Source organism: Lates calcarifer, linkage group LG15, assembly GCF_001640805.2.
Source record: "Lates calcarifer isolate ASB-BC8 linkage group LG15, TLL_Latcal_v3, whole genome shotgun sequence".
NCBI classification, from domain to species: domain Eukaryota; kingdom Metazoa; phylum Chordata; class Actinopteri; family Centropomidae; genus Lates; species Lates calcarifer.
In genome coordinates this window covers 13839858-13854237 of record NC_066847.1, presented here as the reverse complement: position 1 = coordinate 13854237, position 14380 = coordinate 13839858, and the positions used below count along the sequence as shown (strand labels likewise).

The following is a 14380-nucleotide window of genomic DNA, read 5'->3' as shown; positions in this document are numbered from 1 at the left end:
CAATACAGGTCTAGAAATGTAATGGGAGGTTACAAGAACCCATAGCAGCAGCATACTTGCAAGTAATAAAAAACAGCAGTTCAGTTATAAACTAGTTCTATGATACAGAGATATGGCTCTCACCATCAGTATTTAATGTTGATATATTAAATATAATCAATATCCAGAGAATTAATACAAACCTGTTTTCAGACAGAAACCGGGTATATTCATACCCATTATCGAGTGTAGATTCAACCAATTGAGTCTTGGTCCCATGGTAAGTGACTCAGCTCTTGGCAGTGCCATCCGTAATCCATCTGGACTGGGGAGGAATGATACTCATTGTGGGCCATGCTAATGTATGTGTGATTGTCTCTGGATGTTGTACATGAACACATGGACATAATCCATGGTTTCAGGCTGTAAAGTGATGGTTGGGTTTTCAGAGGTGGTCTAAGGAAAGCAGTGTTTGTTGTCAGTTATATTCATTTCTTTTTTTAAGCTCCTGCCAACACAGTAAGTGCCACTCCATAGTTAACGTAGCTGCAGTCCCCTGTTCTTGAGGGATGTCCTTCAGTACCAGTAGGGGAACTCAAGATGTCCCCAGACCAGAAGGGATATATAATCCCTCCAGTGTGCCTGGGGTTTGTCAAGGCCTTTCCTCCATGGTTGACATGCCCATAAAACCTCCAGAGGAAGATGGCACCCTGATCAGCATTCCAAACCACCTCAGCTGGCTCATAACTGACTTTCTACAATGCAGCTATAGCATTGTTAACGTTAGGAAAAGATGATGATTGCAGTTACTAACAGGGCAAATGTTGATTTTAGGTTTGTAATGTCAGACCAAGAAGAGCATAGTCTATCTGAATCGTCTGTCTTCTCCAGAGCTGAGTGATTGAAGGATATACTGCTGGCAGTGATAAGCCAAGGTTATGCCTACCCTACTAAAAGTCATGACATTCTCTATTCTTTATGTGCAACAATGTTAGACACCAGGTTTGACTAAAATACATGGAATCCCCAGGGTTCTGTTCTTGGTCCCCTGCTTTTCTCTCTTTACATTTCTCCTCTTGGCCAAATTATTCAGAGTCATGGAATTAATTTTCACTGTTATGCTGATGATACCCAGCTGTATGTGCCTATAGGCTGAAAATGCCTCTCAAATTAGGGAATTAGAAATCTGTTTGTCTTCTCTGAAAAGCTGGATGTCTCAAAAATTCCTGCTTCTTAACTCAGATAAAACTGAAATGCTGGTTATTGGCCCGGTGCGAAACAGACACCAGTTTGATCAAGTAACTATATCCCTTGACAACTGTGTGATTTCTCAAAGTACAACAGCCAAGAATCTCTTTTGATCAGCACATTAAAGACATTACCAAAACCGCCTTTTTTCACCTACACAATATATTAAGAATTCGGTCTTTCCTTTCCATGGCAGATGCTGAAATTCTAGTTCACGCTTTTGTTTCCTCTAGACTTGACTACTGTAATGTTTTGTTTTCAGGCCTGCCATGTGCTGGCACTAAAAGTCTACAAATGGTTCAGAATGCTGCAGCTAGAATGCTAAGTCTAGAAAGTCTGACCACATTACTCTGATTTTAGCATCCCTTCATTTCTCCCTATTCATATTAGATCTGACTTTGAAGTGCTCCCAATGACCCACAAAATTCTAAATGAGCTAGCCTCCTCATACTTGTCTGATCTTCTTAATCCTTACATTCCTCCCCGTGCTCTGCATTCTCAGAGTGCTGCTGTCTGTCCCCAGAATTAAAAAAAAGTCAGCAGGCTAGAGGCCTTTTCCTACTGGGCCCCTCTCCTCTCCATAACATCCCTATTGCTTTTAGACAGACTGAGTCCATTGAGGCCCTTAAATCCAAACTAAAAACTCATCCTTATGCCTTAATTTTCAGTTAGCACTTTATTCTGTTTCTTTTTCAGTCTTTACTGGTTACCACTTTACCTTCAGTGGGTTGGGTCAGTCTCAATGCATCAGTTAAGCTTAGTAGTTAGTTAATGTTGTCCATGTTGTCCTGCCGACGAGATTACTGTAAACAGTTTTAAAATTGCTGCATCACTTCCCTCAAGCACATTAGTGCCCAGGCTGTGCTTCTCTCTCTCTCTCTGTCGCTTATTGCAGGTTCTCTGAGCTGTAGAGTCTCCTGCTGCTCCCACAATCCAGCTCAATGGATGTTGTCACAACATTTAAAATGTATTAGTGTTGATGGTAGTGATACTGCTATTAATGTTTCACTGTTCTGTCATTATTATTCCTATAGCTATCATTACTATTATTATTATTACTACTTACATCTTGGCATAGACTGTGTATTTTGCAATGTTGTCTTTCCCTTATTCCCCTCCACCCCATTTCTCTCTCTCTGTCTAAACCCAACCAGTCGAGGCAGATGGCTGACCACCCTGAGTCTGGTTCTACTCAAGGTTTCTGCCTCTTAAAGGGAAGTTTTTCTTTGCATCCGTCACCTAGTACTTGCTCATGGTGGGAACTGTTGGGTCTCTCTCTGTAAATTTTATAAGATAAAGAGTAGAAGACCTGCTCTATATGTACAGTGCCTTGAGATAACTTCTGTTGTGAATTGTCGCTATATAAATAAAATTTGACTAAAAGACTATTCAGTTGACTTAGTTCATGCAGAATTTATTCTGTGTTCATTTTCTGAAAGAACTGGAATTAGATATACATTAACTATTTCTTACAACACAGACATGGTGAGGTGCAAAGCAGGGTGAGGTTCAATGCAAATCCACTGAAGTTAAAAGGCTCAACTCTTCACAGTACATTATCCTTAGCTCACCAAACCTTCATCTCCACCCTGATAAAGGCAACATAGCCCAGTTGTGTGACATGTTTGGAGAATGAGACTAAAAAATATGGTTATGGGCTTCTGGTTTAGCTAGCACAGAGGACAGTCATGCAATTGTGAGATCCGCCAGTTTGCCTCTCAGTTTTAATTTTTTAACAGTTACTTTTAATATTGGACTCATTTACTTGGAACCTTGACCACGCAAGGTAAGAAACACCTAACACGGCAGGTAGTTGTGCGGCACAGTACAATCTTTGTGGGAACAAGACACTTTCACTGGAAATACTCAACAAAGCCAAACAATCTCCTACAAAAATGGTGGCTGACAAAGAAAAAAACCTTCCCGCTTGAAACTGTGATGATGGCGATACAAGAAAGCAAAGAGGACTTATCCATGCAGATTGATGTAAAAACTGCCAGCATCCAAACCACACTTACAAAGATTGAAACCTCACTTTCAAGCAAGTTGAGGAGATGGAAGGACGGATCTTGGCTACTGAGGACAACGTAGGCAACATTCTCAAACCACTACACAAGATGGAGAAGGAACTGAGATATGTTAAAGACAAACTGGATGACCTCGAGGACAGGAGCAGGAGAAATAATATACGAATATAAAACATACTGGAAAAGTCAGAGGGCCAGGATGCCACTGCTTTCCTCGCGTGGATTATCCCACAGATCCTCCACCCTGTCACCTTCGAATCACCTGTTGAGAGATACCACAGGCTCGGCAAAGCCTCCAACAAGATCAGGCCACTGATAGCCAGATTCCTCAACTTTAAGAAGAAAAGGTGCTCAGTCGAGCCAGGGAAATGAAGGAGATCTTTTTTGAAAACAGAAGGATTTCCAACTACCCTGACTGCCGCTCGGAGACACAGTGAAAGAAGGATGCATTTGTAGCAGGAAAGGCATCATCCGCCCCTAGCACAGGTGTATCGATTGTGTCTTTTGCGTGTTAACCAACCAGCGTTCCGGGCCACCTCATAAAGGGACGAGGCGCCCTTCCTGTCTCTCTCTCTTGCTCGTCGGTTTCGAGTCCGCTCCTTCCGGGTTGTCTCGCCCCGGTCTCCCCTGGCAGGTAACGTGGCATTGGCTGCCTCGGTCATATTGAAGAGCATGGCGCAACTCACGGTTGATCACCGTTCATGTTTGTTTAGTTACAGCTAATCGCCTTGCCCTTCCTCCAACCCGCTTGCCCAACCGCCGCCTGGAGTGCCGTGGGCCGACTGTTGACGGCCGCGGCGCCTGATTGCTCTGCTCGCGGTGGATAGCCAGCACGGGAGTCGGCCTGGTTGGCTGGCCCTGCACGTGGCACGGGCCGACATGGTGCATGTGTGTGCTTGCCACGTGTGACTGGGGTGATCTTTGTTTTTCTTTGTTTATTTTGGGAGTCCTCACCCCCTCTGTGACCCATTTCCTCCACTGGTAAGCCTCAGCCCTGATCGCTCTTCCCCCCTTATTTTGTTATAGTGTGTGTGTTACAATTTTAGCCTTTTTGTAATAAAGTATTTTTCTTTTACCTGGAACCACGTCTCCTACCTGTTTGTAGGACAGACCAGGGCACCTGATGGGCTCTACCGTCACCAACTTAGAATTCTCTGGGTGAAATTCCCAGGGTGGCGTTATCTGACTATTTCGTATTCTCAGTCCCCCCTTGTGTCGCCACACATTCAAAGCAATGAAAAAGATACAGGGAGAGAAGGGCCTTGAGTACAACCCACATCATCCAGCCAGGCTCCACATCCCTCATGAGGGAACCGTGAAGTTGTTCACTTCACCTGCCGAGGTCAGGGACTCCTTGCGCCACCTGAAGAACTAAATCCAGATGAGCCATCATTCTTAGTTTTTTTTTTGTTTTTTTTTGTTTTTGTTTTATTATTGAATAACCTGCTGGACCTTAAGGCAAGATCCGCCACTGGACTGTTTTATTCAACGGAGCTGAGTAAGTTACAGCTGTTTTTTGATTTCATTTAATATATTTTATTATGATATTTTCTCTCTCTGTGTGCTTTGGTTTGAAGCTATAAGGGCATCTAAGCTCCCTGGCCCAGTTATTCTAACATAATGGATAGAGGTTGTTTAGTTTAAAACCTACAGTAACTGTTGAGGCTGACATATAGGTAAGAAGAGTAACCCACCTGATGTTCAAGTTTCTGTTTTTGTTAGTTGTTTAGCTGGGTTTCTTTGGGGAATGAAATGGTACACTAAATGCATATGTATTTCAATATGTCCAGATTATGCAACACAATACTCATATGGTATGGTCAACACTTCACTACTCAAGTAATTACACACTCACATGGATAGTCATCTAAACTGTATATCCTGAAATGTGAAGGGAATTAACACCCTGATAAAGAGGAACAAAATTATTACTTATTTAAAGAAGCTATAGTATTGCATTCATTCAGGAAATGCGCCTCACTGATGTTGAACATTTGAAATGCGAGATGAGTTACTGTGCTCGTAAATAAAAATATCTTTTTCAACTGAATTCAATTTGAACATTATAAGACTGGTAGATTTTTGCTCATTTACTGTGTTCTGAATATGAATAGAGTGACATTAGTAAATATTTAATATTCAATATGGATTTTAATTTGGTTTTAAACCCAACTATCTACCACTCATTGTCTAAGTCACTTCATCATCTAAATCAATTTTGAACCATGGCATAAAAGAACTGGGACTGTGTGATGTCTGGCGTACTTTTATTCCCAATAAGAAAGAGTTCTTTTTCTCTTCAGTCTCTGACTGACCCATTGGAGACTAAGGCAGAATTCACTGCACTGCATAAATCAGAATACAATACTAGCAATATCACAGTGGAGTGATTTCTGGAAGATCTGCCTCTCCCACAGAACAGTGCTGAAGATAAAAGCTGGTTGGATGCTGATATAACTGAGAAAGACATTCTCCTGGCCATGAAATCTTTGCAGAATAATGGTAAATGGACTGTACTTATGTAGCGCTTTTCTATTCTTTTCGACGACTCAAAGCGCTTCACACTACAGATCACATTCACCCCATTCACACAGTACTTGTTCTATACAAAGTGTTCACACACATTCGCACACCGATGACACATATCGGAGGCAATTTGGGGTTCAGTATCTTGCCCAAGGATACTTCGGCACAGCTGCCCTGAATAATAAGGCCCCAGGGTCAGATGACTTTCCCACTGAGTATTTTAAAGCTGTTTCACCTCTTACAAATATGATCAAGGAAGCTTTGAATGAGCAGACCCTGCCAGGCTCCCTTGAATTAGCTACTAAGACAGACAAAAGTGTGGCTCCTACAGGCCCTTAAGTCTCCTGAATGCTGATTACAAAGTTATTTCTAAGTTGCTCGCCTCTAGATAAGATGACAATATGCCAAAAATAATACACTCAGATCAGGAATAGGCAAGGATCAGATAATGTCCGCCGTTTATTTCATATAATTGAATCTGCACAGATGACAAATATCAAATGGACACTGAGAAGGCGTTCGACAGGATCAAACCTACCTTTCTATTTCAAACACATTTTGGTGAAAGGTTTATTCAGTATATTAAAACACTTTCAAGCTCCTAAAGCACAAATTAACTAATGGGGTCCTGTCGGGTGCCTTTTCACTTTCTAGAGGGGTCCGACATGGCTGTTGTGTCTCCCTGTTGTTGTTTTTGCCATTGAACCTTTTGCCCTTGCCATCAGAACTAATGCTGCCATCTTTGGTGTCAAAGTTGGTATCTCTGAGCATAAAATCTCTCTCTATGCAGATGACATTTTGATCCATTTAACTGATCCAGCCGACTCAGTTTCTCCACTCTTTCAATGTCTTCAGGAGTACAGTGCAGCATCTGGATACAACATAAACATAACAAAGAGCGAGGTCTTGCCTTTAAACATGCAGGACTTGGACATTAGAGCACTTGTTAAACCACTGAAGGTATTTCCTCATGGGTTTAAGTATTTGGGCATAAATATTAGAAAACAACTTGACAAGGTACTCAAAGATAACTACCTGAATCTCCTAGAGAAAATAAAGGCAGACACTCAAAGATGGATTGATCTACCTCTATCCCTAATTGGCAGAGTCAATATAATTAAAATTAATGTGTTACCAAAACTTGATTTATTCCAGTGTATTCCTCTGCATGTCCCTATGAGCTTTTACAATAAGATCAACAAAGTTACCACCTCCTTTTTGTGGCGAAATAAAAACTCCAGAGTAAAATTAAAAAGTAATTAAAATTAACCACCCTCCAAGCCCCTTATACTAAAAGAAGTTAATTAAAATTAAATGCTACTATTTGGCTGATTCTGATATCTTCTGCTACTGATTTAGACGAACTCACGGCCATGGCCTCTCACTCTCCTCCTCCTCCTCCTGGTCCCTCTTGCTCTGCGTTTCAGATGTTTAGTTACACCTCTGCTTTGTTTAATGATAATGGTATGTGTAATAAATGTAGTCTGTTTGCTGTACTTGAGACGAGGCTTAGTGAATTAGAGTCCCAGCTCTGCACCATAGAATCTAATTCAGCAGCTAATGCTAAACAGCCCCCTGTAAGCCGGTGCAGAGCAGCCTAGCGTAGCTCCTGTTAGCCTTCCCCCAGCAGTTCCCAAGCAGCCGGGAAAGCAGGCTGGCTGGGTGACTGTTCGTAAGGACAGGTGTAGTCATAAGCAGAAGCCCACTGTCGACCACCACCCAGTTCACGTTTCAAACAGATACTCCCCATTTAGCAACATACTCGCTAAGGAGCCAACTCTAGTGATTGGCGACTTCATTTTGCTGAACCTGAAGATAGCGACTCTAGTGATAGTTAAATGCATTCCTGGGGCCAGAGCAGGCAACATAAAATCATATTTAAAGCTGCTGACTAAGGATAAGCGTAGATATGGTAAAATTGTTATTCACGTTGGCGCTAATGACACCTGACTACGCTAGTCGGAGGTCACAAAAGTTAATATAGAATGGGTGTGTACATTTTCAAAGACCATGTCAGACACAGCAGTTTTCTCTGGTCCCCTGCCCAATCTGACCAATGATGACATGTATAGCCGTAAGTCTTCACTCAACCGCTGGCTGTCGAGGTGGTGTCCAGAAAACGATGTGGGCTTTGTAGATCATTGGAAGAGTTTCTGGGGGAGACCTGGTCTGATTAGGAGAAACGGCATTCATCCCACTTTTGATGGAGCATCTCTCATATCTAGAAATCTGACAGTGTTTATTAGGAAGCCAAAGCCCTGACAATCAAGAGTTCAGGCCAGGAGACAGAGTTGTAGTCTTACCTGCTTCTCTGTGCCTTCTTTAGAGTAGTCACCCCCCATTACCCCATAGAGACTGTGACTTCTGTCTGGCTGAAACCTGGCTGTGACAAGATGAGCATGTTAGCCTGAATGAATCCACCCCCCACCCACCCCAAGTCACACCCCACGAGACACCGGTCATGGAGGTGGAGTCCCAGCCATTTTCAATTCCAGTTTACTAATCACAAACACTAAAACTAAACTCAATTATAATTAATTTGAAAGCCTCATTCTTAGTCTGTCCCACTCAAGGTGGAAAACACTAAAGCCAGTCTTATTTGTTGTAGTGTACCACCCTCCTGGCCCATACTCTGATTTCTTATCTGAATTTTCAGAGTTCCTGTCATTATAGTAGGTGACTTCAATATTCATGTAGATGTCAGTAATGACAGCCTTAGCACCACATTTTCCTTATTACTCGACTGTATTGGCTTTTCTCAGTGTGTAAATAAATCCACTCACTGTCTCAGTCACACTCTCGATCTTGTTTTAGCCTATGGTTTTGACATTGAACATGTAACAGTCTTCCCACAGGTAAAAATGTCCTAACTAGAAACATTTCTGATAGTACAGTAGCTAAGTTTAAGGAAATGCTTCCAGCTAACCTAGGTCCATCTTAATTTAGCAGAAGCTACTCCCTCCCAGCTTAATCATCTTGCAGACAGTGTTGCAGACTCACTGCATACTACTTTAGACTCCACCCCCCCCCCCAAAAAAAAATGAAAACAATAAAGAGAAAGAGGCAAGCGCCACGGTTCAGCTCCTAAACCCGTACACTGAAACAAACAGCATGTAGGCTCGAAAGAATGTGGGGTTCCACCAAACTGGAAGAATCCCACTTAGCCTGGCAGGATAGTTTAAAAAGATATAAGAAGGCCCTCTGTAATGCAAGAGGCGCCTATTACTCATCATTAATAGAGGATAATATGAACCCCAGGTTTCTTTTCAGCACTGTAGCCAGGCTGACAGTCACAGCTCTATAGATCCACGCATCCCTTTATCCCTCAGCAGTGATGATTTTATGAACTTCTTTAATGATGAAATTTCTACTATTAGAGATAAAATTCATCACATCCTGCCTTCAACCAGCATTGATTTAAGTCAAAACTCAGACTTCCATAGACTCAACTGCAAAACCTAATCTTAACTCTTTTCTACCATCAACCTCCCCCAGCTCACATCAACCATTACCGCATCTAAATCTTCAACATGTCTCTTAGATCCCATCCCAACTAGGCTGCTTAAAGAAGCTCTGCTCTTAATTTGCAGCTCTGTATTAGATATGTTAAATTTGTCCTTGGAAACAGGTTATGTGCCGCAGTCATATAAAGTAGCTGTAATCAAACCTCTTCTAAAAAAAAGTGTTGATTCAGATATATTAGCCAACTACAGACCTATATCTAATCTCCCCTTTCTTTCTAAGATCCTGGAGAAAGAAGCTGAAAAACAGTTGTGTGACTTTCTCCAAGATAATAGTTTATTTGAGGATTTTCAGTCAGGATTTAGATTGTATCATAGCACAGAGACAGCACTTGTAAAAGTTACAATCTCCTAATTGCATCAGACAACAGACTTGTTTCTGTATTTGTTAGATCTCAGTGCAGCTTTTGGTATGATATGATACACAGCTTTATCTGTCAGTGAAGCCTAACGAAACCAATCATCTAGCCAAACTCCAGGCTTTGACATTAAAACTTGGATGACAAGCAATTTTTTACTCTTGAACTAAAAGTCATTGTAATTGGTCCCAAACACATCAAAAATACATTTTCTAATGGTGTAGTTCCATTAGATGGCATTGCCCTGGCTCCCAGCTCCACTGTAAAGAATCTGGGAGTCATCTTTGATCAGGATATGTCCTTTAACTCACACATAAAACAAACTTCTAGGACTGCCTTCTTTCACTTGCGTAATATCACCAGAATTAGACATTTTCTGTCCCAAAAGGATGCAGAAAAACTAGTCCATGCATTTGTTACTTCCAGACTCGACTACTGTAATTCATTGTTATCAGGCTGCCCCAACAAGTCTCTAAAGACTCTGCAGCTGATCCAAAATCCTGCAGTACGATTATTGACAGGAAGTAGAAAAAGAAACCATATTTCTCTTGTGTTGGACTCTCTACATTGGCACCCAGTCAAATCCAAAATAGAATTCAAAATCCTCCTCCGCACCTACAAAGCCCTCAATGGTCAGGCCCCATCTTACCTTAAAGATCTCATAGTCCCCTACAGTCCCACTAAAACTGCACTCCTCTACTGTGGAACCTTCTCCCAACTTCGGTCCAAGAGGCAGACACCCTCTGTACCTTTAAGAGTAGGCTTAAAACTTTCCTTTTTGATAAAGCTTATAGTGAGGGTTGGCTCAGGTTTGGACCATCCCTTAGTTATGCTGCTATAGGCCTAGACTGCCGGGAGATCTCCCATGACGCAATGAGCTTCTCTCTCTCTCTCTCTCTCTCTCTCTCTCTCACTCTCTTTCTCTCTCTCACTCTTTCTCTCTCCCTCTCTCTCCACTCAATATGGATTCATATCTCATGTTACATGTTACTAACTCATTATCTCCCCTTTCCTGTAGTATTGTGCTCTTCCGTCTCTCTCTCCTCTTCTGTCACTTCCTGCAGGTATTTCTGCCTCTGGAGCTGTAGAGTCTGATCTGTGATGACAAGTCTCTCAACAGCTCCACTCAACACCTGCTGCTAGAATTAGAAATTACTTGTACTGCCATTACTTTTATTGCTCCGTTAGCAGTTAATACTTTAATTATCACTACTATCATTACTATTACTGTATTACTGGTATAACTTTACATTTTTTACATGGAACCTGTGTTATGCTATGTTCTTCTCTCGCTATTCTCTACCCCCTCTCATCCTCTTCCCCCTTCTCTCTCTTTCTCAACCCAACCAGTCGAGGCAGATGGCCGCCCACCCTGAGTCCAGTTCTGCTCGAGATTTCTGCCTCTTAAAAGGAAGTTTTTCCTTGCCATTGTCGCCTAGTGCTTGCTCATGGTGGGAACTGTTGGGTCTCTCTCTGTAAATACCTATTTTAAAGAGTATGGTCTAGACCTGCTGTTTAACAGCACTTGGGAAATACTTTTAAAACAATGGAATTTTCATAGGGGGGCTAATAATTTCATCCTTATCTGTAGCTTTCAACAATTATCCTCCAAATTTAATCTTCCACAAAATAACCACTTTAAATTCCTTTCAGACACTGGCTTCAAGATAACTCTGCTGATTTCCCATGTATACCAAATGAATCCCCCTTTGAGAAGCATCTGCTTGATATGCAAGTCTCCTCCACATGGGGACTGATATCCCCTTTATATGACATTCTAAGCAGAAATTTGTCAATTGACACACTGTCAATTAAAACCAAGTGGGAGACAGACCTAGGTTGTAATTATGAAGACGTTGACTGGCAAAATATGTTGGAAAGATCCCAAATAGTTCTCATTTCTAACACAAGCAAATGCAATTTCATATCTTTCACAGAACTGATTTCACCCCACACAGATTACATAAAATCAATGGGAATACCTGTGCCATTTGCCAAAGGTGTAAGATAGTGGAAGGAAGGTGATTACATATGATCCGGGCTTGTCTTTACCTAGAAGACATCAGAGTCTGAAATCCCACAAGATCCAATGATTTGGCTTTTTTGGCTCTGATGATTTGGTAAACTAGACATCAGAGAACCTACCATCACAAATGATTAAACTGATTAAACTTTCATTGTATTGCACTACAATATCGGGAGAAAACCTGCAACATATGATAGAATATGGCACACACACACACACACACACACACACACACACACACATATATATATATATATATATATATATATATATATATATATATATATATATATATATATATGACCTATGACCTATGTCTATCTTTTCCCCTCTATCACACTGCTGCCACCAGTTCACATGTCTCTGTGTTGGCACATCATCAGCTGGATTGGATTGGATTGGATCAGCTGGACACCTTGGAAAACCTGAAATAGTGCAGACAGTTTGGAAGGCAAACAGACAGCTCACTGTGACTAACACAGGCTCTTTTCTTTGATAAGATGGTAAAGCTTCAAGGGATACATACACTGGAACCAGATATACAAGTAGAGACATGATTATTCACACAGTGCTATGATTCCATCTGAAGTAAAAGGATTTTGGGAGTTCAGTGATATGAACCGCCTATCTCCATGAATGTAGACCCAAATATCTCAGAAACCATTATCCTGCTTTCATACATGCCTGTCAGCACACTGACAACATCCAGACTGAACCATTTCTCCTTTTCCCACCCCACCCATCTAACAACACACACACACACACACACACACACACACAGACACAGACTCACACATGCTCCCTGTACACTTTAACCCTCTGACACCCACATAGAGACCTTTGTGTTTTGCCTTATAAAGTTAAATTTTTAACTGTCAAGTATTACACATCTCAGAGTCAGCACAACCTCAGTTAACCTTATCTGACTAGAAATATTTCCGATAATGCAGTAGTTAAATTCAAGGAAATGATTCCCACTAACTTAGGTCCAGTGCCTCATCTTAATTTTGCAGAAGCTACTCCCTCCCAGCTTGATCATCTTGTAGACAGTGTTGCAGACTCATTACGTACCACTTTAGATTCCATCGTCCCCCTAAAAATGAAAACAATAAAGAGAAAGAGGCAAGCTCCATGGTTCAACTCCCAAACCCGTTCACTGAAACAAACAGCACGTAGGCTTGAAAGAGTGTGGCGTTCCACCAAACTGGAAGAATCCCACTTAGCTTGGCAGGATAGTGTCAAAAGATATAAAAAGGCCCTCTGTAATGCAAGAAGTGCCTATTACTCATCATTAATAGAAGATAATAAGAACAACCCCAGGTTTCTCTTCAGCACTGTAGCCAGGCTGACAGAGAGTCACAGCTCTATAGATCCACGCATCCCTATAACCCTCAGTAGCAATGATTTTATGAACTTTTTTAATGATAAAATCTCTACCATTAGAGGTAAAATTAATCACATCCTGCCTTCAATCAGTACAGATTTATGCCATAACACAGGATCCATAGAGTCAGCTGCAAAACCTAACCTTGACTCCTTTTCTACCATCGACCTAGCCCAGCTCACATCAATTATCTCAGCATCTAAACCTTCAACCTGTCTCTTAGACCCCATCCCAACTAGGCTGCTTAAGGAAGCTCTGCCCTTAATTTGCAGTCCTGTATTAGATATGTTAAATCTGTCCTTGTTAACAGGTTATGTTCCGCAGACGTATAAAACAGCTGTAATCAAACCTCTTCTAAAAAAGCCCACTCTAGATCCAGATGTATTAACCAACTACAGACCTATATCTAACCTCCCCTTTCTTTCTAAGATCCTGGAGAAAGCAGTTGCAAAACAGTTGTGCGACTTTCTACAGGACAATAGTTTATTTGAGGTTTTTCAGTCAGGATTTAGGCTGTATCACAACACAGAGACGGCACTTGTAAAAGTTACGAACGACCTTCTGATAGCATCAGACAACGGACTTGTTTCTGTACTTGTCTTGTTAGATCTCAGTGCTGCTTTTGATACAATTGACCATCACATCCTTTTACAGAGACTGGAGCACTTTATTGGCATTAAAGGAACGGCACTAAACTGGTTTAAGTCCTATCTATCTGATAGGCTTCAGTTTGTACATGTTAACAACTACTCCTCCATGTACACAAAAGTTAGACATGGAGTTCCACAAGGGTCAGTGCTTGGACCAATCCTCTTCACTCTGTATATGCTTCCCTTGGGCAATATTATCAGGAAACACTCCATAAATTTCCATTGTTATGCAGATGATACACAGCTTTATCTGTCAATGGAACCTAATGAAACCAATCATCTAGCCAAACTCCAAGCTTGTCTTAGGGACATTAAAATCTGGATGACAAGCAACTTCTTACTACTAAACTCAGATAAAACTGAAATCATTATAATTGGTCCTGAACACATCAGAAACAAACTTTCTAATGATGTAGCTCCATTAGACAGCATTGCCCTGGCTCCCAGCTCCACTGTAAAGAATCTGGGAGTCACCTTTGATCAGGATTTGTCCTTTAACTCACACATAAAACAAACTTCTAGGACTGCCTTTTTTTCATCTGCGTAACATCTCCAAAATTAGACATTTTCTGTCCCAAAAAGATGCAGAAAAACTAGTCCATGCATTTGTTACTTCTAGGCTGGACTACTGTAATTCATTATTATCAGACTGCCCCAACA

At 41.4% G+C, this 14380-nt stretch overlaps 1 pseudogene; it reads left to right on the top strand.

Annotated features, from left to right (window-relative positions):
- LOC127143372 (uncharacterized) overlaps positions 1–10803 on the top strand; it is a 40723-nt pseudogene extending 29920 nt beyond the window's left edge.
- Positions 10804–14380: the final 3577 nt, after the last annotated feature.